The sequence below is a fragment of the Bubalus kerabau genome, chromosome 3 (assembly GCF_029407905.1).
Source record: "Bubalus kerabau isolate K-KA32 ecotype Philippines breed swamp buffalo chromosome 3, PCC_UOA_SB_1v2, whole genome shotgun sequence".
Taxonomy (NCBI): domain Eukaryota; kingdom Metazoa; phylum Chordata; class Mammalia; order Artiodactyla; family Bovidae; genus Bubalus; species Bubalus kerabau.
In genome coordinates, this window is record NC_073626.1 from 83254157 (window position 1) to 83277922 (window position 23766).

The window sequence follows — 23766 nt, forward strand, 5'->3', positions numbered from 1 at the left end:
TAATTTTTTGAAGAGATCTCTAGTCTTTTGCATTCTATTGTTTTCCTCTATTTCTTTGCACTGATAGCTGAGGAAAGCTTTCTTACCTCTCCTTGCTATTCTTTGGAACTCTGCATTCAAATGGGTATATCTTTCCTTTTTCCTCTGCTTTTGGCTTCTCAGTAATTCTTTAATCCAATTTCTGTTGATGGGTGGAGCTGTGTTTCCTCCCTGCTATTTACCTGGGGCCAAACTAAGGGTTAAAGGGTTAAATTTCTATAATTATAAAATTCTTGTGATATGCTCAGAAATTTAATATTATGTACATCTCCATATTCCAAATTTATGAGCATAACTATGAAAATGATGACATTAAAGGAACAGCTGCATTGATATTAACAGTGCAGCTTGATATTTCCTGGAAGATTATTTAAGGGGAATGTAAGTGCCATTGATATTCATATGCTAAGCCACATCTTACCCTTCTAAAAGAATTAATCTACTGTTTCTTTGCATTACAAGCTATCTTCTAATTATAGCACCCTATTAACAAGAGCTTTTGCTTTTGCATTACTTGAAAATGTTTCTAACTAGTATCTTGGGACTGTTCTGTACCGAATGGCTGTATCCTTGACATTTTTATGACTGATTAAGCTTGTACAAAGTATATTTGTAAAACGATGATTTATTGATAGGTTACTTAAAATTATGGTTCTTAGTAAGTTTAAAGACTACATTTATAAACAAGATGAACAAATGCATAAGGCAAATACTATCTATTTGTCACAGATATAGGTCCAACTTGGGGATAAAATGCTTCTGTTTATATAGATATCAGTAGTTATTTTCACATTAACAATTTAATAATTTAAACTGAGCTTAATCAAATATGATATACATTTATTAATACAAAGCAACCCAGTCATATAGGAGACTCTGCATCATATAAAGTGTTAGCTCCAACTTTTAATTCTTTTGGGGTTCTATTTTTTTTTTTTTTTTACATTTAATCCATTTGTGTCTTTTTTTTAAATATGGTGTGAGGCAGAGATATAAATTTCCAGTATTCCAAATTCATAGTCTATTAGGCAAACCTGTTGTTTGATTGTGCTGCTTTTCCTAGATTCAACTCACTCCCTCCAATTCTCAGTAAAATGAACCCAGATTTCTACCCACATCCAGACTTACATGGCACACCATGCTGGATTATTTACTTCCTTAGGTAAATAAGGAAATGACAAAATCACAGGCTATTTCATCTGCTCTCTTGGCTTGCAATAGCTTTGAATCAGCTCACTATTCTACCATACCTTGTTTTTGTTGCTGACAAGATGCAGCATCTTTGATTTTAGATATTTAGAGGGATCAAGGATGAATTGTGATTAAAGTGCTTCCAGCTCTACCCTCTACCATTTATTTTCTGGATCACAAAGATACAGAAACAGGAAAGAAACTGATACAGTAGAAAAAAAATCAATTTGGACTTTACATTATTTAAGTGATTTTCCTATTGATGAACATTCTTGGACAGGTTGCTTTATATCAGCAGGTTTCAAATGTTTTTCCATCACAACAGATATCATTTACTTCTCATAGACAATATCCACCCAATTTACTTCATGATAAATAAAAATATCCTCCCTTTTCTCTGTCATCCAAACAAATATGAAAATGAGTGAGAATTATGTTATCACCAGATTAACCTTGAAATAGCTGTGATTTAGTTTAACAAAGCTAATTTATTGACAAAGTCAGGTATCTAAAATCTAGACAGGGTATTAAAAAGCAGAGACAGCACTTTGCCAACAAAGGTCCATCTAGTCAAAGCTATGGTTTCTCCAGTAGTCATGTATGGATGTGAGAGTTGGATCATAAAGAAGCCTGAATGCCCGAGAATTGATGCTTTCAACTGTGGTGCTGGAGGAGACTCTTGAGAGTCCCTTGCACTGCAAGGAGACCAAACCAGTCAATCCTAAAGAAAATTAACCATGAATGTTCACTGGAAGAACTGATGCTAAGCTTCAATAGTTTGGCCACCTGATACAAAGAGCCAAATGATTGGAAAAGACCCTGATGCTGGGAAAGATTGAGGGCAGGAGAACAGAATGACAGAGAATGAGGTGATTGGATGGCATCACTGACTCAATGGATAGGAGTTTAAGCAAACTCCAAGAGATAGTGAAAGACAGAGAAGCCTGGAACACTGCAGTTCATGGAGCTCAAAGGTCAGACAAGACCCAGCAACTGAAAAGAAAGAAGTGAAGTCACTCAGTTGTGTCCAACTCTTTGTGACTCCAGGGACTGTAGCCCACCAGGCTCCTCCATCCATGGGATTTTCCAGGCAAGAGTACTGGAGTGGGTTGCCATTTCCTTCTCCAGAGGATCTTCCCGACCCAGGTCTCCAGCACTGTAGGCAACTGAACAACGACAATTACTTGTTACTAATTATATGCCAATCTTCTAGATGATCTACAAGTTTCCTTTATCTCAAATGTTAAAGATTCTATAAAACACATCAGTCCTGGTCATAAGATAATACACAGTAGCTATTCTCTGAATGTTGCTTAGGTTTAAGCTGTTAAACTAAGGTAAAAACGAATTACCTTAATTAGTTTCACTAGTCCATGAAAGATATACCCAACTGAATGCAGAGTTCCAGAGAACAGCAAGAAGAGATAGTCTTCTCATGTGAACAATGCAAATAAATAGAGGAAAACAATAGAATGGGAAAGACTAAAGATCTCTTTTAAAAAGTTAGAAATATCAAGAGAACATTTTATGCAAGGATGGGCATGATAAAGAACAGAAACAATAAGGACATAACAGAAGCAGAAGAGATTAAAAAGAGGTAGCAAGAACACACAGAACAACTAAACAAAAAAAGTTCTTAATGACCCAGACAACCACGACAGTGTAGTTACTCACCTAGAGTCAGAAACTGTGGAGTGTGAAGACAAGTGGGCTTCAGGAAGCATTACTATGAACATAGCTAGTGGAGGTGATGGAATTCCAGTTGAGGTATCTAAAAATCCCAAAAGATGATCTGTGAAAGTGCTGCACTCAATATGCCAGCAAATTTGGAAAACTTAGCAGTAGCCACAGGACTGGAAAAGGTCAGTTTTCATTCCAATCCCAAAGAAAGGCAATGCCAAAGAATGCTCAAACTACCGCACAATTGCATGCATTTCATGTACTAATAAGGTTACTCTCAAAATCCTTCAAGCTAGGCTTCAACAGTACGTGAACTGAGAACTACAGATGTATAAGCTGGATTTAGAAAAGGCAGAGGCATCAGAGATCAAATACCCTACACCTGTTGGATCATAGAGAAAGGGAATTCTAGAAAAATATCTGCTTTATTGACTATGCTAAAGCCTTTGACTATGTGGATCACAGCAAACTGTAGAAAATTCTTCAAGACATAGGAATAACAGACCACCTTACCTCTCTCCTGAAAATCCTGTATGCAGGTCAAGAAGCAACAGTCAGAACCAGACAAAGAACAATGGACTGGTCCAAAATTGGGAAAGGAGTACATCAAGGCTGTATGTTGTCTCCCTGCTTATCTAACTTTAATGCAGAGTACATTGTGTGAAATGCTGGGCTGGATTCAATCACAAGCTGGACTCAAGACTGCCGGGAGAAATATCAACAACCTCAGATATGTAGATTATACCACTCTAATGGCAGAAAAGAAAGAGAAACTAAGGAGCTTCTTGATGAGGGTAAAAGAGGAGAGTGAAAAAGGTGTTTTGAAACTCAACATTCAGAGTAGTTCCCCCTTCTTTGTTTATTTTGGCTTCCTCTGTTTGCAAGTCTCTACAGTGTTTAATTTGAGAGTCCCTTGGACTGCAAGGAGAACCAACCAGTCCATTCTGAAGGAGATCAGTCCTGGGTGTTCTTTGGAAGGAATGATGCTAAAGCTGAAACTCCAGTACTTTGGCCACCTGATGTAAAGAGCTGACTCATTGAAAAGCCCCTGAGGCTGGGAAAGATTGCAGGCAGGAGACTGGGCCATCAGAGGATGAGATGGCTGGATGGCATCATCAACACAATGTACTTGAGTTTTAGCAAACTCTGGAAGATACTGGAGGACAGCAAACTCTGGGAGATAGTGAAGGTTAGTGGCATCTTCGGAGAAGGCAATGGCACCCCACTCCTGTACTCTTGCTTGGAAAATCCCATGGACGGAGGAGCCTGGTGGCTGCAGTCCATGGGGTCGCTGAGGGTCAGACACGACTGAGCGACTTCACTTTCACTTTTCACTTTCATGCATTGGAAAAGGAAATGGCAACCCACTCCAGTGTTCTTGCCTGGAGAATCCCAGGGACGGGGGAGCCTGGTGGGCTGCCGTCTATGGGGTTGCACAGAGTCGGACACGACTGAAGTGACTTAGCAGCAGCAGCAGTGGCATGCTGCAGTCTATTGGGTTGCAAAGAGTCGCACACAACTAAGCAACTGAACAACAATTTTGTGAAATATGCATGGTGCTGTCCTAGTCAGGATCCTCATTACTCACATAAATGAGCCTGCACAAATAATACGAAATTTTCTGTCAATCACTTGGTGAATATAAAATCCTCTGCGGCATAATACAAATTCAAAGGAACATTAAAAAATAAAAACAACCCTGAAGGCTACCTTCGGGTTCCTGAAAGGAAAAAATACATTCAGGCAACAAGTCCTCTTATAAAAATCATGAAGGTCTATTTTACTTTTTGCTTTAATGGTTAAACATAGCTCTCCAGTGTTATCTTAACCATGTTTGAACTTGTAATGGGAACAGGATCACACATAAGGTAAGACAGATGTTATATAGTCTCTTTTCCTCACAATAATTCATAACCAAGTATACTAAATATGTATCATCCATATTATGCTCAGCATCCCCAGGAGAATGCAAGCTTTGGAGTTGTAATATTAAACATACTGTCTTTTCTCTAGGTATCCTTCATAGTAACCATTCACTATTTTGATGGGCAGATACTATTTTCCACTCAAAAGGCAGAAAACCTATGGAAAGGTTTACACATTATCTAAGTCTCAGACACATGGTGAATCCATTAGAACTTTAGTATAGTTCCAGATTTCCCTTGCAAAAACTTGATCCTTTCAATAAAAAAAAGCGATGATGAACCTTTCCTCTTTCAACAGGTCTTTTAGTTATAAAAGCATCAAGTTCAAGAACTAGGCATTAATACTGCTAATGAATGGATATTATGGTTAAGTTTTCAATTCAGTTAAAATTTATATAACACAGGTCATTTCTCTGTCTTCTTATGTGAGCATTGAGTTGTTATTTTTTGCAGCACCTTTCATCTGGAGTAATTTAACTCTTCCACCTCTCCTTTTAGATTTTTCATCTCATTTACAATTCCACCTCCAAATAGATTTATCCTCCTTAGGTACTATCTTAATTTTTTTCTTGTCCTTCATATATCAGATCTTGCTATTGATAGCATTGCTTTCTTTACTTAATTATCTTTTTATACTACTTGAGCTACATATGTTTTTTTCTTTAATTTAAAAACTCAGTTGCTGTGAAGTTTGTCCATAAGTGACGCAGTACTTGAAAAATATTCTTTCATTTAATATTAAACAGATAAAAGAGTCTATTTTTAAAAAACTGACAAATGTTAAGTATATTTAGCTATTAATCCTAATCTGGACAATGCCTCCTGGCATTTAAGATTTCAGGAAAAAGTCCAATTTTCATAATTAAAACAGTACAACATTTTACAGATGAATTACAATAGATGAATGCCATCCAGCCATCTCATCCTCTGACACCCTCTTCTACTGCCCTCAATCTTTCCCAGCATCAGGGACTTCCAATGAGTCAGCTATTCACATCCGATGACCAAAATACTGAAGTTTTAGCTTTAGCATCAGTCCTTCGAACAAGTTTTCAGGGTTGATTTCCCTTAAGATTGACTGGTTTCATCTCCTTGCTGTCCAAGGGACTCTCAGAAGTCTTCTCCAGCTCCATAGTTTGAAGGCATCAATTCTTCAGCTGTCCACCTTCCTTATAGTCCAGCTCTCACAACCATACATGACCACTGGGAAAACCATAGCCTTGACTATATATGGACCTTTGTAAGCAGAGTAATATCTCTGTTTTTTAACACAGTGTCTGGGTTTTTCACAGCTTTCCTGCCAAGAAGCAAATGTCTTCTGATTCCATGCCTGCAGTCACCACTGCCAGTGATTTTAGAGCCCAAGAAGAGGAAATCTGTCACTACTTCCACCTTTTCCCCTTCTATTTGCAATGAAGTAATGGGGCGGAATGCCATGATCTTAGCTTTTTTAATATTTAATTTTAAGCCAGCTCTTTCACTTTCCTCCTTTACCCTCGTCAAGAAGCTCTTCGGTTCCTCTTCGCTTTCTGCCATTAGAGTGGAAAGCATCATCTGCACATCTGAGTTTGTTGATGAGATATCATCTGCATATCTGAGTTTGTTGGCATTCTCTTGCCTATTTTGATTCCAGCTTGAAACTTATCCAAACAGTCATTTCTCATGATGTGCTGAGCATACAGATTAAGCAAACAGGATGATAGCAGACAGCCTTGTCTTACTCCTTTCTCAGTATTGAATACTTAGTGAATACACAAGATACTTAGTGTCTTATAATTTGATCTCATTTCTCAGCATTATCTCATTATCAGAATTCTGATAGCTCTTATGTCTACATGTATTACCTCAGTACAAATTAACCTAAATGATATCACAATTCTTAAAATATATTCACAACACATTGTAATCAAAGCAAACAGCTATAAATTTAACTTTGTCTCCATGTAAATCGTTTCTATATTCACTTGACAACAGTACTCAACAAAATGGAAAATTTTTTAAATTTCCACATATAATTTGAATAGATTTAGTTGTCTAATGAGTGCATGTGTCCACATACACAGTCATTAATAACACCATTCCCTTTAATAGAGGAAGACAGATCTATCTAGTCACCATCATTACAATCCTCACTTATAAATATTTGGAAGGCAGATTGTTGAGAAAAAATATGCACTGAACTGGAGCTCAAGATAACTAGTTTTTAGTCAAGCTCTGCTAATAAATACCTATGACATTCAAAAGCAAAAAAATTTTTTCATATTTATGAATCAGTTTTCCAGAATGTACAATAAGTAATCTAGGGATATGGTGAATGTGCCCAAGGCAGCTCCCTTTGGAGAATGATTTCAATGACTTTATAATGTGGGGAAGTGTAATTAACTAAAATATTCTATTCAAGTATGGTAGGGAGAATATCAGCTCCCCACAAATGGTGATATCCTGGAAACTGTAACTATGGTAGGCTACAGTGCAAGAGGGCATTAAGTTTGGAGATAAAATTAAGCTTGCTAATTAGCTGGATTTGAGATAGGGAGAGTCTCCTAGATTATCCAGGTGAGCCAAATGTAATAAGGGTCCTTATAACATGGAAGAGAGATGCAATAAAGTTAGTGTTAGAGTGATGGAGCATGAGAAAGGCTTGCCTAGCTATTGTTGGCTTTCAAGATGGAAGAGGATCACAAGTCAGAAACTATGGGCCAAGCTGAGAAGCTAGACAAGAATAGGAAACAGATTCTTCTCTTGAGTTCCCAGAAGGAAAGCAGCTGAGCTGTCACCCTGGTTTTAGCCCACGGAAAACCATTCTCAGCTTCTGACGTCCAAATAGTGATATAATAAATTTGTCTTAATCCACCAAGTTTGTTATGATTATAGAGCAGTAAGAAATACATCAGTAAATAAACAGCAGCATAACAAATACTGAAGGTGAAAAAGCCAGTTTCCAAATTACTACACAGGTGGTGCTAGGTGGTAAAGAACCCGCCTGCAAATGCAGGAGAGGAAAGTGAGGCATGTTCGATCCCTGGGTCGGGAAGATTCCCTGGAGTAGGAAATGGCAACCCATTCCAGTATTCATGCCTGGAGAATCCCATGGACAAAAGAGCCTGGTGGGTTACTGTTCACAGGCTCAGCAAAGACTCAGACATGATTGAAGCACCTTAGCACAGCACATCAAGATTAATAAAAATGTCAATTTTCCAGAAAAAAATATTATAATACATACAAAGAAATGGAAAAGTGTGACCCATACACAGGAAAAAACAGAAGGCAACAGAAATTATGAGAGGTCCCAGATATCACATTTAATAGGCACAGGCCCTGAAGGAGCTATTATAAACATGTTTAAAGAACAAAAAAGGAACCACTTAAAGAAGATATGAAGACAATGTCATGTCAAATAGAGAATAAAGAATCAAATGGAAATACTGCAGTTGAAAAGTAGAGTAACCCAAAGTGTGTGTGGGGGGGAATACATAAAGGGATCAAAAGTTTATTTGAACTGGTCTAAGAATCAAGAAACTTAAAGATAGATTAATAGAGAATTACACAATCTGAAAAATAGAGAAAAGGATGAAGAAATTAACAGAGCCTCAGAGAAATGTGAGACACCATTAAATGTACCAACATATACATAATGGAGAGTAAAGAGAGAAAGCAAGAAAAAAATAGAAAATTAATGACTGAAAAAGTCTCAATTTGATTAAAAAAGTTATTTTAGACAACCAAGAAGGTCAATAAACTTCAATTACTTGTTCTACATAGATTTTAGCCTATAAACACTGATGCTATCAACTAGAGTTGCCTGGCGGATCTCAGTTGGGCCCATATTACTTGTGGTAAGGCCCCAGAGACATTTCCCTGCCTAGAGTCAACGTTATGACTGGACCCATCTTTGTGGTTACTATGATTGCAAGATGCACTTCTAAAACATCAGGGAAATTTGGAGAAGAAAAGGGTTTATTACGGTCAGGTCCAAAAGGACGCAGGATACACCTGGAGCTACCCAAAAAGGTCCCAAGTAGAGAGAGAAAGAGAAAGCATGGAATGGGATTAATTGGAGTTCTGCCTTTATTGGGATTGATGGTGGAGAGCTGAGGGTTTTGAGGGCTGGCTTTGTTGGTAAATTTACAACATAAGAATGGGAATTACATTGCATGAAGGTAAACACAGGGTTACTCAAGTAGTCAGTTATTTAGGTCACCCATTACTTTCTAAATTTAAAATTATATCATAAAATAAGTGAGTCCTATACTTGTCAATGGAGAAGGAAATGGCACCCCACTCCAGTATTCTTGCCTGGAAAATCCCATGGACAGAGGAGCCTGGTAGACTACAGTCCATGGGGTCACAAAGAGTCAGACATGACTGAGCGACTTCACTTTCACTTTCACTTTCACTTTACTTTCTAAAAGCAAACTTGGAGTGGGGAAGCCTGGTGCTTTATCCAGTTTCATAGAAAAGTTACATTTATTCAAAAATGTCTTTGAAATTAATGTCTCAGTGATCAAAAGCTTAATGTTAGGCAACGACATTATAATCAAAAAACTAATTATCAGGTTAGACTACAGTAAAATAAACACAAAGAATTACACCCAGACACATCATACAAAATTGGCTGAAGGTCAAACTCTAGAGTAAATTTTGATAGCATAAGAGAAGAACCACTTATCACATAGAAAGAAATCCAAATATGGTTAACAGTTGACGCAATCAGTTAACAGTTATGTTCAAAGACAGCGGGATAACATTCAAAGTACTCAAGAAAAACTGTCAACCTTCTGGTAAATAAAACAATTTTATTTTTTTTAAAGGTGAAATAATATTATACAGAGTGAAGTAAGCCAGAAAGAAAAATACCAATACAGTATACTAACGCATATATATGGAATTTAGAAAGATGGTAATGATAACCCTGTATACGAGACAGCAAAAGAGACAGAGATGTATAGAACAGTCTTTTGGACTCTGTGGGAGAGGGCAAGGGTGGGATGATTCGGGAGAATGGCATTGAAACATATAGAATATCATATATGAAACGAATCGCCAGTTCAGGTTCGATGCATGATACAGGATGCTTGGGGCTGGTGCATTGGGACAACCCAGAGGGATGGTACAGGGAGGGAGGTGGGAGGGGGGTTTAGGATGGGGAACACATGTACACCCATGGTGGATTCATGTTGATGTATGGCAAAACCAATACAATATTGTAAAGTAATTAACCTCCAATTAAAATAAATTTATATTTAAAAAAAAAAGAATCAAGAAAGTTATAGGTTCTCCTCCACAATAATAAAAATAAATGAAAGAGCTTCTCTGTACAATTCTAGTCCATTTATGTACATAATTTATAACAACAGACAATAAAGTTAAATAAATATGTCAACCACAAAAAAAAAAAGGTGAAATAAAGACATTTACCAAGAAAAAAAAAAAACTGAGATAAAGGAAAATTTTAAGTTTGAAATCAGGCAACATTGAGATTAACTCAAATCCACAAGAAAATCCAAACAGCACCAGTAAAAGTAATCATGTAATTATAAAAGACAAATATAAATGAATATTTTTTCTTTCTGCTCATATTTTAAAAACCTTTTAAAACAATGTATTTGTAACTGAATTCTTGGAACAACAACATAGAAATGTAAAAAATTTTAAAGTAACAGAACAAAGGAAGTAGGCCGGAGGAACATGATATTAAAGTAAATAAATTATACTATATGGTAATGTGAATCTACAGGGACAAAGAGCAGCCAAAAAAGAAAATAGTTTAATACAACAAACTATATATATATACTTGATTTCCATTCTTATCTCACTTTTCTTAATTGACATAAAATTAAAGAGTGTACTAAAATTATATAACTAGTGTATAATACAATATACTGTTAGGTAACATATACAGATATAATACATAGAATGGAATGACAAGGGAACAAGGAAATAGACCTCTATAGGAAGAACATTTCTATGTATCACTAGAATTAAGTTAATATAAACATGGAAGTAGATTTTTATGAGATATAATAAGTTCTAATGCTTCCATTAATAATTTTTAAAATATAGCAAAAAATGAAAGAAACTTGAATGTTTCATTTTAAACATTAGTAAAGGAGGAAGAAAAATGACATGAGAACTACATAAAACAGTAAAATAATAGATTTGAATCCAATTACAGCAATAATGGTAAATATTAAAGGAATGAAAAATCAAAACACAGAAACTGCAAGAGCAGATTTAAGAAAATGATCCAACTAAGGCTGTTTCCAGGAAATATATTTCAGATTCAAAAATACATATAGTTTCAAAGTAAATACATGGAAGGACTATGTCATACAAACAGAAACCATAAAAAAGATGCAGTGCCTGTACACATATCAGACAAAATACTCTTTAGAACAGAAAATATTACTGGAGAGAGAACATTTTATAATAAAAACAAAGAGGCCAATCTATCAGGAAAATTTAACAATTAAACATATATGGAGCTAACAAAGTTCTGGAAAAGGTCAGTTTTCATTCCAATCCCAAAGAAAGGAAATGCCAAAGAATGACCAAACTACTGCACAGTTGGACTCATCTCATATGCTAGTAAAGTAATGCTCAAAATTCTCCAAGCCAGGCTTCAACAGTATGTGAAGCATGAACTTCCAGATGTTCAAGCTGGATTTAGAAAAGGCAGAGGAACCAGATATCAAACTGCCAACATCTGCTGGATCATCAAAAAAGCAAGAGAGTTCCAGAAAAACATCTATTTCTGCTTTATTGACTATGCCAAAGCCTTTGACTGTGTGGATCACAACAAACTGTGAAAAATTCTGAAAGAGATGGGAATACCAGACCACCTGACCTGCCTCCTGAGAAATCTGTATGCAAGTCAAGAAGCAACAGTTAGAACCAGACATAGAACAACGGGCTGGTTCCAAATCAGGAAAGGAGTATGTCAAGGCTGTATAATTTCACCCTGCTTATTAAACGTATATGCAGAGTACATCATGAGAAATGCTGTACCGGATGAAGCACAAGCTGGAATCAAGATTGCCGGGAGAAATATTAATAACCTCAGATATGCAAATGACACCACCCTTATAGCAGAAAACGAAGAAGAACGAAAGAGCCTCTTGTTGAAAGTAAAAGAGGAGGGTGAAAAACCTGGCTTAAAACTAAACACTCCAAAAACTAAGATCATGGCATCTAGTCCCATCACTTCATAGCAAATAGATGGGGAAACAGTGACAGACTATCTTTGGAGTTTCCAAAATCACTGCAGATCATGACTGCAGCCATGAAATTAAAAGATACTTGCTCCTTGGAAGAAAAGTTATGACCAACCTAGACAGCATATCAAAAAGCGGAGACATTACTTTGCCAACAAAGGTCTGTCTAGTTAAAGCTATTGTTTTTCCAGTAGTCATGTACGGATGTGAGAGTTGGACTGTAAAGAAAGCTGAGCACTGAAGAACTGATGTTTTTGAACTGTAATGTTGCAGAAGACTCTTAAGAGTCCCTTGGACTGCAAGAAGATCCAACCAGTCCATCCTAAAGGAAATCAGTCCTGATTACTCATTGGAAGGACTGATGCTGAAGCTGAAACTCCAATACTTTGGCCACCTGATGTGAAGAACTGACTCACTGGAAAAGACCCTGATGCTGGGAAAGATAGAAGGCGGGAGAAGGGATGACAGAGGATGAGATGGTTGGATGGCATCACTGACTCAATGGACATGAGTTTAAGTAAACTCTGGGAGTTGGTGATGGACAGGGAGGCCTGATGTGCTGCAGTCCACGGGGTCACAAAGAGTCGGACATGACTGAGCGACTGAACTGAACAAAGTTCTATATACATAAAGCAAAACCTGAAACATTTAAATGGAGCAACAGACAATTCAAAATAATAATTTGAGAGTTCAAGAGTCCACTTTCAATAGTGAGTAACCAACTACACAAAAGATCAAATAAATGGAAAATTTGAACACTAATCAATTAGACCTAATTGACACTCCACACAGCAACAGCAAAACACTCCTTTTTCTCAAGTGCACATGAAACATTATCCAGTACAGATTACCTGATAGGCCATAAAACAGCCTTCAGTGAATGTAAAAGAACTGAGATCATGGAAGGTAAGTGCTCCAACACAAAGAGAGTGAAACTAGGTATCAGTAGCAGAAAATTTTGAGAAATTGATATAAGGAAAAACTTTTAAATGCACTTATATAGCAAATGAATCAAGTAAAAATCATAAGAGAAGAAAATATTTAAGATAAATTAAAATAAAGACATATCACATTACAGAATGCAGCTAAACGGGTGGTTAATGTGAAGTTTATAGTTATAAATGCCAACATTAAAAAAAGTGAAAGAATCTCAAAACAACAGCCTAACTTGCCAGGGTTCAGTTCAGTTCAGTTCAGTTACTCAGCCGTGTCTGACTCTTTGCAACCCCATGAATTGCAGCACGCCAGGCCTCCCTGTCCATCACCACCTCCCAGAGTTCACTCAAACTCACATCCATCGAGTCAGTGATGCTATCCAGCCATCTCATCCTCTGTCATCCCCTTCTCCTCCTGCCCCCAATCCCTCCCAGCATCAAGGTCTTTTCCAATGAGTCAACTCTTCACATGAGGAGGCCAAAGTATTGGAGTTTCAGCTTTAGCATCAGTCCTTCCAATGAACACCCAGGACTGATCTCCTTTAGAGTGAACTGGTTGGATCTCCTTGCAGTCAAGGGACTCTCTAAAGTAAGACATTGGAAAAATGAAAGCAAATTAAACCCAAAGCAAAAAGAATAAAAATAAATACATAAAAATTAGAGTATAAATGAGAGATCAGAATAGCAAGGAAGAAAAAAAATAAGTTGGGTCTTTGAAAAAAAAATTTTAATTACAAAGCTTTAGCTAGACTAAAAACAACAAAAAAGAAAATATTCAAATTACTGAAGTCAAAAACAAAAGATGGTGCATTTCTACTGATGCTAAAAAAATTTTTTTTAATGTTTTAAAGGGGATAAAATTCTATATCAATATATTAGATAATCTACATTAAGTGGACAATTTCCTAGATAGACACAAACTTTTAAAATGAAAACAGGGAGAAACACACCCCCAAATCCAAAAAGACCTGTAATAATTCGAGTTTGAATTAGTTTAAAAACTCTAAAAAGATAAGCACAGGCCCAGATCACTTCACTGTTGTATACTACCAAGCATTTAAGAAAAAATTACTATGAATTAATTCTTCTTTAAAATAACAGAAGAGGTAAATCTTCCTAAGACATTCTGAGGCCAGAATTACTCTAATATCAAAACCAGACGAAGCCATTTTTATGAACACTGTTCTAACACCCATTGTTAGAACACTATGGGTATCTATTAATAAAACATATATTATGTTTTCATAAAACATAAAAACAATTCTCAACACACTAGCAAGTTGAACCCAACAGCATATAAAAAGAACTATACATCATGAAGAAAAGTTTGAACCAAGACTAAAAGATTATTTTCCCAAAGTCAATTAACATAATATACCAAATCAATAATATACCTTGGAAAAGCTCGGTTTTCATTCCAATCCCAAAGAAAGGCAATGTCTAAGAACGTTCAAAATACCACAAAATTATGTTTATTTCACATGCTAGCAAAGTAATGCTCAAAATCCTTCAAGCAAGGCTTCAACAGTACATGAATTGATGACTTTCAGATGTACAAGTTGTATTTAGAAAAGGCAGAGGAACCAGAGATTAAATTCCCGACATATGTTGGATCATGCAAAAAGCAACAGAACTCAAGAAAAACATCTACTTCTGCTTCATTGACTAAGCTAAAGCCTTTAACTGTGTGGATCACAACAAACTGTGGAAAATCTTCAAGAGATGGGAATACCAGACCACCTTTCCTGCCTCCTGAGAAACCTGCATGCAAGTAAAGAAGCAACAGTTAGAACCAGACATAGAACAAATGAACTGGTTCAAAATTGGGAAAGGAGTACATCAAGGCTGTATATTGTCACCCTGCTTATGTAACTTCTATGCAGAGTATATCATGTGAAGTGCCAGGCTGGATGAAGCACAAGCTGGAATCAAGATTGCTAGGAGAAATATCAATAACCTCAGATACGCAGATGACACCACCTTAATGGAAGAAAGCAAAGAGGAACTAAGCGCCTCCTAATGAAGGTGAATGAAAAGCTGGCTTAAGACTCAACATTCAAAAAACTAAGATCATGGCATCTAGTCCCATCACTTCATGGCAAATAGATGGGGAAACAATGGAAATAGTGGCAGACTTTATTTTCTTGGGCTCCAAAATCACTGCAGATGGTGACTGAAGCCATGAAATTAAAAGAGGCTTGCTCCTTGGAAGAAAAGCTATGACAAACCTAGACAGCATATTAAAAAGCAGAGACATCACTGTGCCAACAAAGGTCTATCTAGTCAAAGCTATGGTTTTTCCAGTAGTCATGTACAGATGTGAGAGTTGGACCATAATGAAGGCTGAGCTCCCAAGAATTGATGCTTTCAAACAGTAGTGCTGGAGAAGACTCTTGAGAGTTCATAAACAGCAAGGAGATCAAACCAATCAATCCTAAAGGAAATCAGTCCTGAATATTCACTGGAAGGACTGATTGTGAAGCTCCAATGAGTCAATGGACATGAGTTTGCACAAATTCTAGGAGATAGTGAAGGACAGGGAAATCTGGTGTGCTGCAGTCCATGGAGTCTCAGAGTCGGACATGACTGAGCAACTGAACAACAACTCCATCGATAAGGTAAATGATAAAATACACATGCTCATTTCAATATATGCCAAAACAGAACTGCAGCCCACCAGGCTCCTCTGTCCATGGGACTCTCCAGGCAGGAATACTAAAGTGGGTTGCCATTTCCTTCCCCAGGAGATCTTCCTGACCCGGGAATTGAACCCAGCTCTCCCACATTGCAGGCAGATGCTTTATCGACTAAGCTACACAGAAAGCCCCTGACAAAAACAGGTACACCTTTACTATAAAAGCCAAGTATGAACAGAACTTTCCCAAACTAATAGGGAATCTATGGATTAAAAAAAAATTGAAAAATGGTGAAAGACTGAATACTTACTCTCCCCCAAAATAAAGGGACATCTACTTTGCCACTTTTATTCAACAGTATGCTAGAAGTTCTAGCTAGGTCAATTAGACAGAGGAAAAAAAAATATTCAAAGGAATACATATTGGGAAGAAATCAAGCTATTTATACATACCATGATCTCATATATAGAAAATCCCAAGGAATCCCACCCCCAAAATATAACTAGCAGAATAATTGAGTTCAAATTATTTCCCAGCACAAGGTCAATATATTAAAAAAATACTATTTCTGTACATTACTAGTGAACAGTCTGAAAAAATAGTTTACAATAGCATCAAAGATAAAGAATTTAAAAGAACTGCAAAACTTATGCTCTGAAAACTAAAACATCCCAAGAAATTAGAAGATACATAAATGAGTAATCAATACATGAAAAGATGGTCAACATCATTAACCACTAGAGAAAGCACATCAAAACTATGAGATAACATTCAACAGCAGCTGCTGCTGCTGCTGCTAAGTCGCTTCAGTTGTGTCCGACTCTGTGCGACCCCACAGACGGCAGCCCACCAGGCTCCTCTGTCCATGGGATTCTCCAGGCAAGAACACAGGAGTGGGTTGCCATTTCCTTCTCCAAAGCATGAAAGTGAAAAGTCAAAGTGAAGTTGCTCAGTTGTGTCCAACTCCTAGCGTCAACAGCAGCTAGTACACCACAAATTACATGTTACATTTATATGAAATTCCCAGACTTAAAACTACTACATACAGATACAGAAAATAGTAGTTTCTTAGGGCTGCAGGATTTGGGGTGAAATAGAAGATGATTGCTAATGGGTAGGGATTTCTTTTTGGAGTAATGAAAATGTTCTCAAACTGATGTAGTAATGGTAGTATGACAGAATATACTAAAATTTTTTAAAAACTTAAAAGAAATTTTGGTAAAAAGTTTATGGACAAAGTAGCATATCTTTATTTAAATGGGAGCCTGTTTTTTACAGCTGTGTATGAAGATGCAATTTCATGAAAAGTGTTACTCCCTTTTCAAAAAATAAAATATTATGGTAACTGTCACTGGCAAATGTTACCATCTCAAGAATCATTAAGCTGAATTATTGCAATTCTTCAAAATCAGCATCCTAGGTTAACTATTAGTCTTTTTCTGCAGCAAAAGATTTTTCCTGATGTAATTGAGTTGATTTCCTGTACTTCAAAAGGTAGATGGCAGTATATAAAGAATAAATAATGCTGATTTTAAGATAATCTTTTGCTTTTGGTAGAAGGCTAAATGATTTCAAGAACAGTTCTTCACTGGCTTTGTCAAAGTAATTTTTCTTTACTGTTTTTCATCAGCCGTAAGTAACATAAACCCTTTGCCTGGAGATTTTAAGTGGCATGATGTGCAAGATTGACAAATATGATAATATATATGTAAATCCAGCTTTAAATATTGCATCTGAAATACAATAAGGATAACCACTTTCATAGTAGCTACAAAACAGCAAATGTCTTACCATTAAAAGCCATGTGGATATTCTGTTTTTAATTCCTTTGCATGGAACCCACAAAGTACGTATAAACTTAAAGTTGTTAAGAATTCCCACGTTAGATGGGCAACTTGGTTATAATGTCAGTTTATATTTTATAGCACCACTAACTCCTCACTCACATTCATAAGTCTCCGGAACTTAAAATCCACTCATAGCCATTAATTTAGACCACAGTAACTAGAGCATGTATGGATGTGAGAGTTGGACTGTGAAGAAAGCTGAGCACCAAAGAATTGATGCTTTTGAACTGTGGTGTTGGAGAAGACTCTTGAGAAGGCCCTGGACTGCAAGGAAATCCAACCAGTCCATTCTGAAGGAGATCAACCCTGGGTGTTCTTTGGAAGGAATGAGGCTTAAGCTGAAACTCCCCGCGGAGTTTCAACAACCTCATGCGAAGAGTTGACGCATTGGCAAAAACTCTGATGCTGGGAGGGATTCGGGGCAGGAGGAGAAGGGGACGACAGAGGATGAGATGGCTGGATGGCATCACCGACTCGATGGACGTGAGTTTGTGTGAACTCTGGGAGATGGTGAGGGGCAGGAAGGCCTGGCGTGCTGCAATTCATGGGGTCGCAAAGAGTCGGACACGACTGAGCGACTGAACTGAACTATAGTACAGTGTTCTGGTATAAGGAAGGCTCTCCTTATTGACCCTACTCAACTTTATGTATGCTTGATACACAGTGGATTAGGCATTGTCAGGGATTTTTAAGTCAATTGTCGAGTCAGACACTAAGATAAAGCCTTTAGGAGTAGGTCTTAAAATTTAATGACTGATGGAAAAACCAGATATCTTCCCACATATTCCATGAAGAAGTTACACCATACACTTGCCTTTTAAGCAAATGCGTCTGTGCAGTGCAACAGCCTACACTGCCATATATGGTGGTGCTGGCTTTGATTTCACATGAGTTGGAGAAAGCCCTGGGACTTGGTGATGGACAGGGAACCCCAGCATGCTGCAGTCCATGAAGTCACAAAGAGTTGGACACAACTGAGCGATTGAACTGAACTGAAATGAACACAGTAGGCAATAGTTACTTTAAATATTAGCCATACTATTTTAATTTGAAAATACCAACTACACTGAGAAATAATTATTACTTCTGCATTCAGAGGCTTGCCTTTAGTATCTAAGTAGAACTAATATTTAGAGAATCTCACATATAAAAGGATCAAAGGACTTCTACAATTTTTACCTTTAGTATTATTGATGGTGTTTATATCATTTTACATCTGAAGATGATTTGGCTCATTATTTAATGCATTACTCTAGTTGAAACTAAAGATATGAAAGTGTTTGCATTTCTTTAGGTATTTGTACTGCATTAAGAAGTCAAAAAGGGTCAAGAGATTTATTCAGAGGCAAGAAAAGGAAGCAAAATTAGACTTTCATATAATATATGGATATTTGCAAACTACTCAGTCATTCATTCATTCAACAAATAGTCACTGAGTTTCTACCAGGCACTGTGTTAGAAAGTGAAAATATAATGATGAGAAAAATCAGGCACAGCCTATGTTTTTCAGACTCTCATGCTCCAATGGAAGAGGAGGAGATACTCATAGTTGAAATAAGCTTCAGTACCCTCCACTATACTTGATACACCATAACAAAAAGAAGATGTGACCAGTCTTACAATTCCTTGTACCTCTAGTACTTCTAATAGTGTCTATCACATGGTTAAATTCAATGAATACTGGATAAAGGAATGAATATAGAAATATTAAGCTTCATGGAGAGATAAAGCCTGAAAATATGAATTTTGGAATAAGTGCATGTGATTGCCTCTAGGCAAATTGCCTACAGAGGATATAACCAGCCCTCAAAAAACAGAAGCTGAGTGTAAAAATATTGAGAAATTCTAAATTTAATAGATGGATTCAGTTCAGTTCAGTTCAGTCACTCAGTCGTGTTCGACTCTTTGCAACCCCATGAACCACAGCACGCCAGGCCTCCCTGTCCATCACAAACTCCCGAAGTCCACCCAAACCCATGTCTATTGAGTCGGTGATGCCAACCAACCATCTCATCTTCTGCTGTCCCCTTCTCCTCCTGCCCTCAATCTTTCCCAGCATCAGAGTCTTTTCAAATGAGTCAGCTCTTCGCATCAGGTGGCCAAAGTATTGGAGTTTCAGCTTTAACATCAGTCCTTCCAATGATTATTCAGGACTGATTTCCTTTAGGATAGACTGGTTGGATCTCCTTGCAGTCCAAGGGACTCTCAAGATCTTCTCCAACACCAGAGTTCAAAAGCATCAATTCTTCGGCGCTCAGCTTTAAGATCCAACTCTCACATCCATACATGACTACTGGAAAAAACATAGCTTTGACTAGACAGACCTTTGTTGGCAAAGTAATGTCTCTGTTTTTCAATATGCTGTGTAGGTTGGTCATAACTTTCCTTCCAAGTTGTAAGCATCTTTTAATTTCATGGCTGCAATCACCATCTGCAGTGATTCTGGAGCCCAGAAAAATAAAGTCAGCCACTGTTTCCACTGTTTGCCATGAAGTGATTGGACGGGATGCCATGATCTTAGTTTTCTGAATGTTGAGCTTTAAGCCAACATTTTCACTCTTTCACTTTCATCAAGAGGCTCTTTTGTTCTTCTTCATTTTCTGCCATAAGAGTGGTGTCACTGCATGTCTGATGTTATTGATATTTCTCCCAGCAATCTTGATTCCAGCTTGTGCTTCCTCCAGCCCAGCGTTTCTCATGATGTACTTTGCATATAAGTTAAATAAGCAGGGTGATAATATACAGCCTTGACGTACTCCTTTTCCTATTTGGAACCAGTCTGTTGTTCCATGTCCAGTTCTAACTGTTGCTTCCTGACTTGCATACAGGATTCTAAAGAGGCAGGTCAGATGGTCTGGTATTCCCATCTCTTTCAGAATTTTCCACAGTTTATTGTGATCCACACAGTCAAAGGCTCTGGCATAATCAATAAATCAGAAAGAGATGTTTTTCTGGAACTCTCTAGCTTTTTCGATGATCCAGTGGATGTTGAAAATTTGATCTCTGGTTCCTCTGCCTTTTCTAAAACCAGCTTGAACATCTGGAAGTTCACAGTTCATGTATTGCTGAAGCCTGGCTTGGAGAATTTTGAGCATTACTTTACTAGCATGTGAGATGAGTGCAATTGTGCGGTAGTTTGAGCATTCTTTGGCATTGCCTTTCTTTGGGATTGGAATGAAAACTGACCTTTTCTAGTCCTGTGGCCACTGCTGAGTTTTCCAAATTTGCTGGCATATTGAGTGCAGCACTTGCACAGCATCATCTTTCAGGATTTGAAGTAGCTCAACTGGAATTCCATCACCTCCACTAGCTTTATTTGCAGTGATGCTTTCTAAGGCCCACTTAACTTCACATTCCAGGATGTCTGGCTCTAGGTGAGTAAGCACACCATCGTGATTCTCTGGGTCGTGAAGATCTTTTTTATACAGTTCTTCTGTGTATTCTTGCCACCTCTTCTTATTTTCTTCTGCTTCAGTTAGGTCCATACCATTTCTGTCCTTTATTGAGCCCATATTTGCATGAAATGTTCCCTTGGTATCCCTAATTTTCTTTAAGAGATCTCTAGTCTTTCCCATTCTGTTGTTTTCCTCTATTTCTTTGCACTGGTTGCTGAGGAAGGCTTTCTTATCTCTTCTTGCTATTCTTTGGAGCTCTGCATTCAGATGCTTATATCTTTCCTTTTCTCCTTTGCTTTTCACTTCTCTTCTTTTCACAGCTATTTGTAAGGCCTCCCCAGACAGCTTTGCATTTCTTTTCCATGGGGATGGTCTTGATCCCTGTCTCCTGTACAATGTCACGAACCTGTGTCCATAGTTCATCAGGCACTCTGTCTATCAGATCTATTCCCTTAAATCTATTTCTCACTTCCACTGTATAATCATAAGGGATTTGATTTAGGTCATACCTGAATGGTCTAGTGGTTTTCTGTACTTTCTTCAATTTCAGTCTGAATTTGGCAATAAGGAGTTCATGATCTGAGCCTCAGTCAGCTCCCGGTCTTGTTTTTGCTGACTGTATCGAGCTTTTCCATTTTTGGCTGCAAAGAATATAATCAATCTGATTTTGGTGTTGACCGTCTGGTGATGTTCATGTGTAGAGTCTTCTCTTGTGTTGTTGAAAGAGGGTGTTGTCTATGACCAGTGTGTTCTCTTGGCAGAACTCTATTAGCCTTTGCCCTGCTTTATTCTGTAGTCCACAGCCAAATTTGCCTGTTACTCAGGTGTTTCTTGACTTCCTAGTTTTGCATTCCAGTCCCCTATAATGAAAAGGACATCTTTTTTGGGTGTTAGTTATAGAAGGTCTTGTAGGTGTTCATAGAACTATTCAACTTCAGCTTCTTCAGCATTACTGGTGTAGAGAAGGAGAAAAAAATGTATGGAGAACCACCACTACCATTTTATCAACTGACAGAAGTCAGACAATTTTTATTAAGTTCAACAGATCAATCATTCTATATGTTCAGGAGTAGGAAACGATTTAGAAATACTTACAAGCACCAGTAACTTTCATCAAATAAGTTCTAGTTCTCCAAGTTCTTGATCTGTCTCTCCACACATCCTATCATCTAGTTTACAAGGCCAGAGCTTGTCAATTCACATTAGAATCAACTTGAGACATAAAGATGTATGGATTTATGCCCAGAGAGTCTGATTTAATTTTTCTTGAATAGAGTACCTGTGACTGAGAATCACTTTCTTGGGGGCATGCTGCTGCTGCTGCTGCTAAGTTGCTTTAGTTGTGTCCAACTCTGTGCGACCCCATAGACAACAGCCCACCAGGCTCCCCCATCCCTGGGATTCTCCAGGCAAGAACACTGGAGTGGGTTACCATTTCCTTCTCCAATGCATGAAAGTGAAAAGTGAAAGTGAAGTCGCTCAGTCGTGTCTCACCCTTAGCAACCCCATGGACTGCAGCCTATCAGGCTTCTCCGCCCATGGGATTTTCCAGGCAAGAGTACTGGAGTGGAGTGCCATTGCCTTCTCCATCTTGGGGGCATATTCTTGAATATTCTCTTCTAGGTGGGTATTAACAATAATTACAGCAGTTTCTAGTCACTCAGTTTATAATGATATTTTTAAAATTTCTGTATTATTAATTATATGTGACACAACCATAGGTTGTTAAAACAAAGCAATAATGAAACTAATTTATGCAATTAGAAAACATTAATTATATGAAAAAATTTCATTATTGTCTTTCAAAAAAGCCACTTTCTTAAAATTAAACTACTGTCATACTTCCTTCCAATCACTTATCTTCCTTCGCTGAGCTAATGGAAATGGTATTCTTTTGATGTTCAACTTTCAGTTCATGTATCAGGTTAGTGTTCTTATTGATTATATCAACATACTGCTATTCCCAAAACATTCAAATTGCAAGTTTAACCTTATGTTTGTTATTTTCTTTATGTTGCTGTTGCTGCTGCTGCTAAGTCGTTTCAGTCGTGTCCGACTCTGTGCGACCCCATAGACGGCAGCCCACCAGGCTCCCCCGTCCCTGGGATTCTCCAGGCAAGAACACTGGAGTGGGTTGCCATTTCCATCTCCAATGCATGAAAGTGAAAAGTGAAAGTAAAGTCGCTCAGTCGTGTCCTACTCCTAGCGACCCCATGGACTGCAGCCCACCAGGCTCCTCTGTCCATGGGATTTTCCAGGCAAGAGTACTGGAGTGGAGTTCTTTATGTTACTCTGATTTCAATTATTTTTTCCATATATTGCCCTGAAAACAATATTGTATTTTAGCTTTATTTGCCATCAATTTTTAAAACATTAAACACAATGAGAATTAACTTGCAAATGTAATGTGACTTGAAGTATCTGACATATTTGTCTTCTCTCCCAATATCTCCCTTAAATCCTTGCTATAGTCTCACATATAGCACCATCCAAGGTTTACACTGTTTTAAAAGTATCTTTGTACCTCTCTGTTAAAATACATATGCCTTTGAGAAGGACACAGCCCTAAGCTGTAGCAGTTATTAGTCCTTGTTATGAGGATTAATTTGTCAACTGTCACCTTAGAAAGTGGAGTGCAAGCCTCACAGTCTATCATAGAAGAGGTAAAGTTTAATGAGCGATCAAGGCTTTTAGAGATATAAAAGTAAAAAATGTTACTGCCAAAAGAGGGCACAATGATGGCATCCTCAAATCAAGGAGCCTGCATCACCAGAGGCCCTGGTAGTCCTAGGATGTCTAGAGAAGAGACAAATATAGGGGGAAAAAATGTGGCACAAAATGACCTGAGACAGCAGAGATGAGATATGTAAAAGTTTGTCTACATTCCAGTTGTCCTTAGTTTAA

At 37.6% G+C, this 23766-nt stretch overlaps 1 protein-coding gene across 6 annotated transcripts in view; it reads right to left on the bottom strand.

The window, feature by feature from the left end:
- The window catches only part of LOC129646351 (uncharacterized), a 572274-nt gene that overhangs the window by 535282 nt on the left and 13226 nt on the right, over window positions 1–23766 (bottom strand). Inside the window, exon 2 of one of the 6 annotated variants that reach the window (XR_008711880.1) lies at window positions 2905–3001. The exons of 3 other annotated variants lie outside the window; for them this stretch is intronic. The gene's annotated coding sequence lies outside the window, so the exon portion shown is untranslated. Of the gene's footprint in view, window positions 1–2904; window positions 3002–21496; window positions 21815–23766 lie in introns of those variants that run through there. 2 more of the 6 variants (XR_008711878.1, XR_008711879.1) reach the window with 2 other exon arrangements.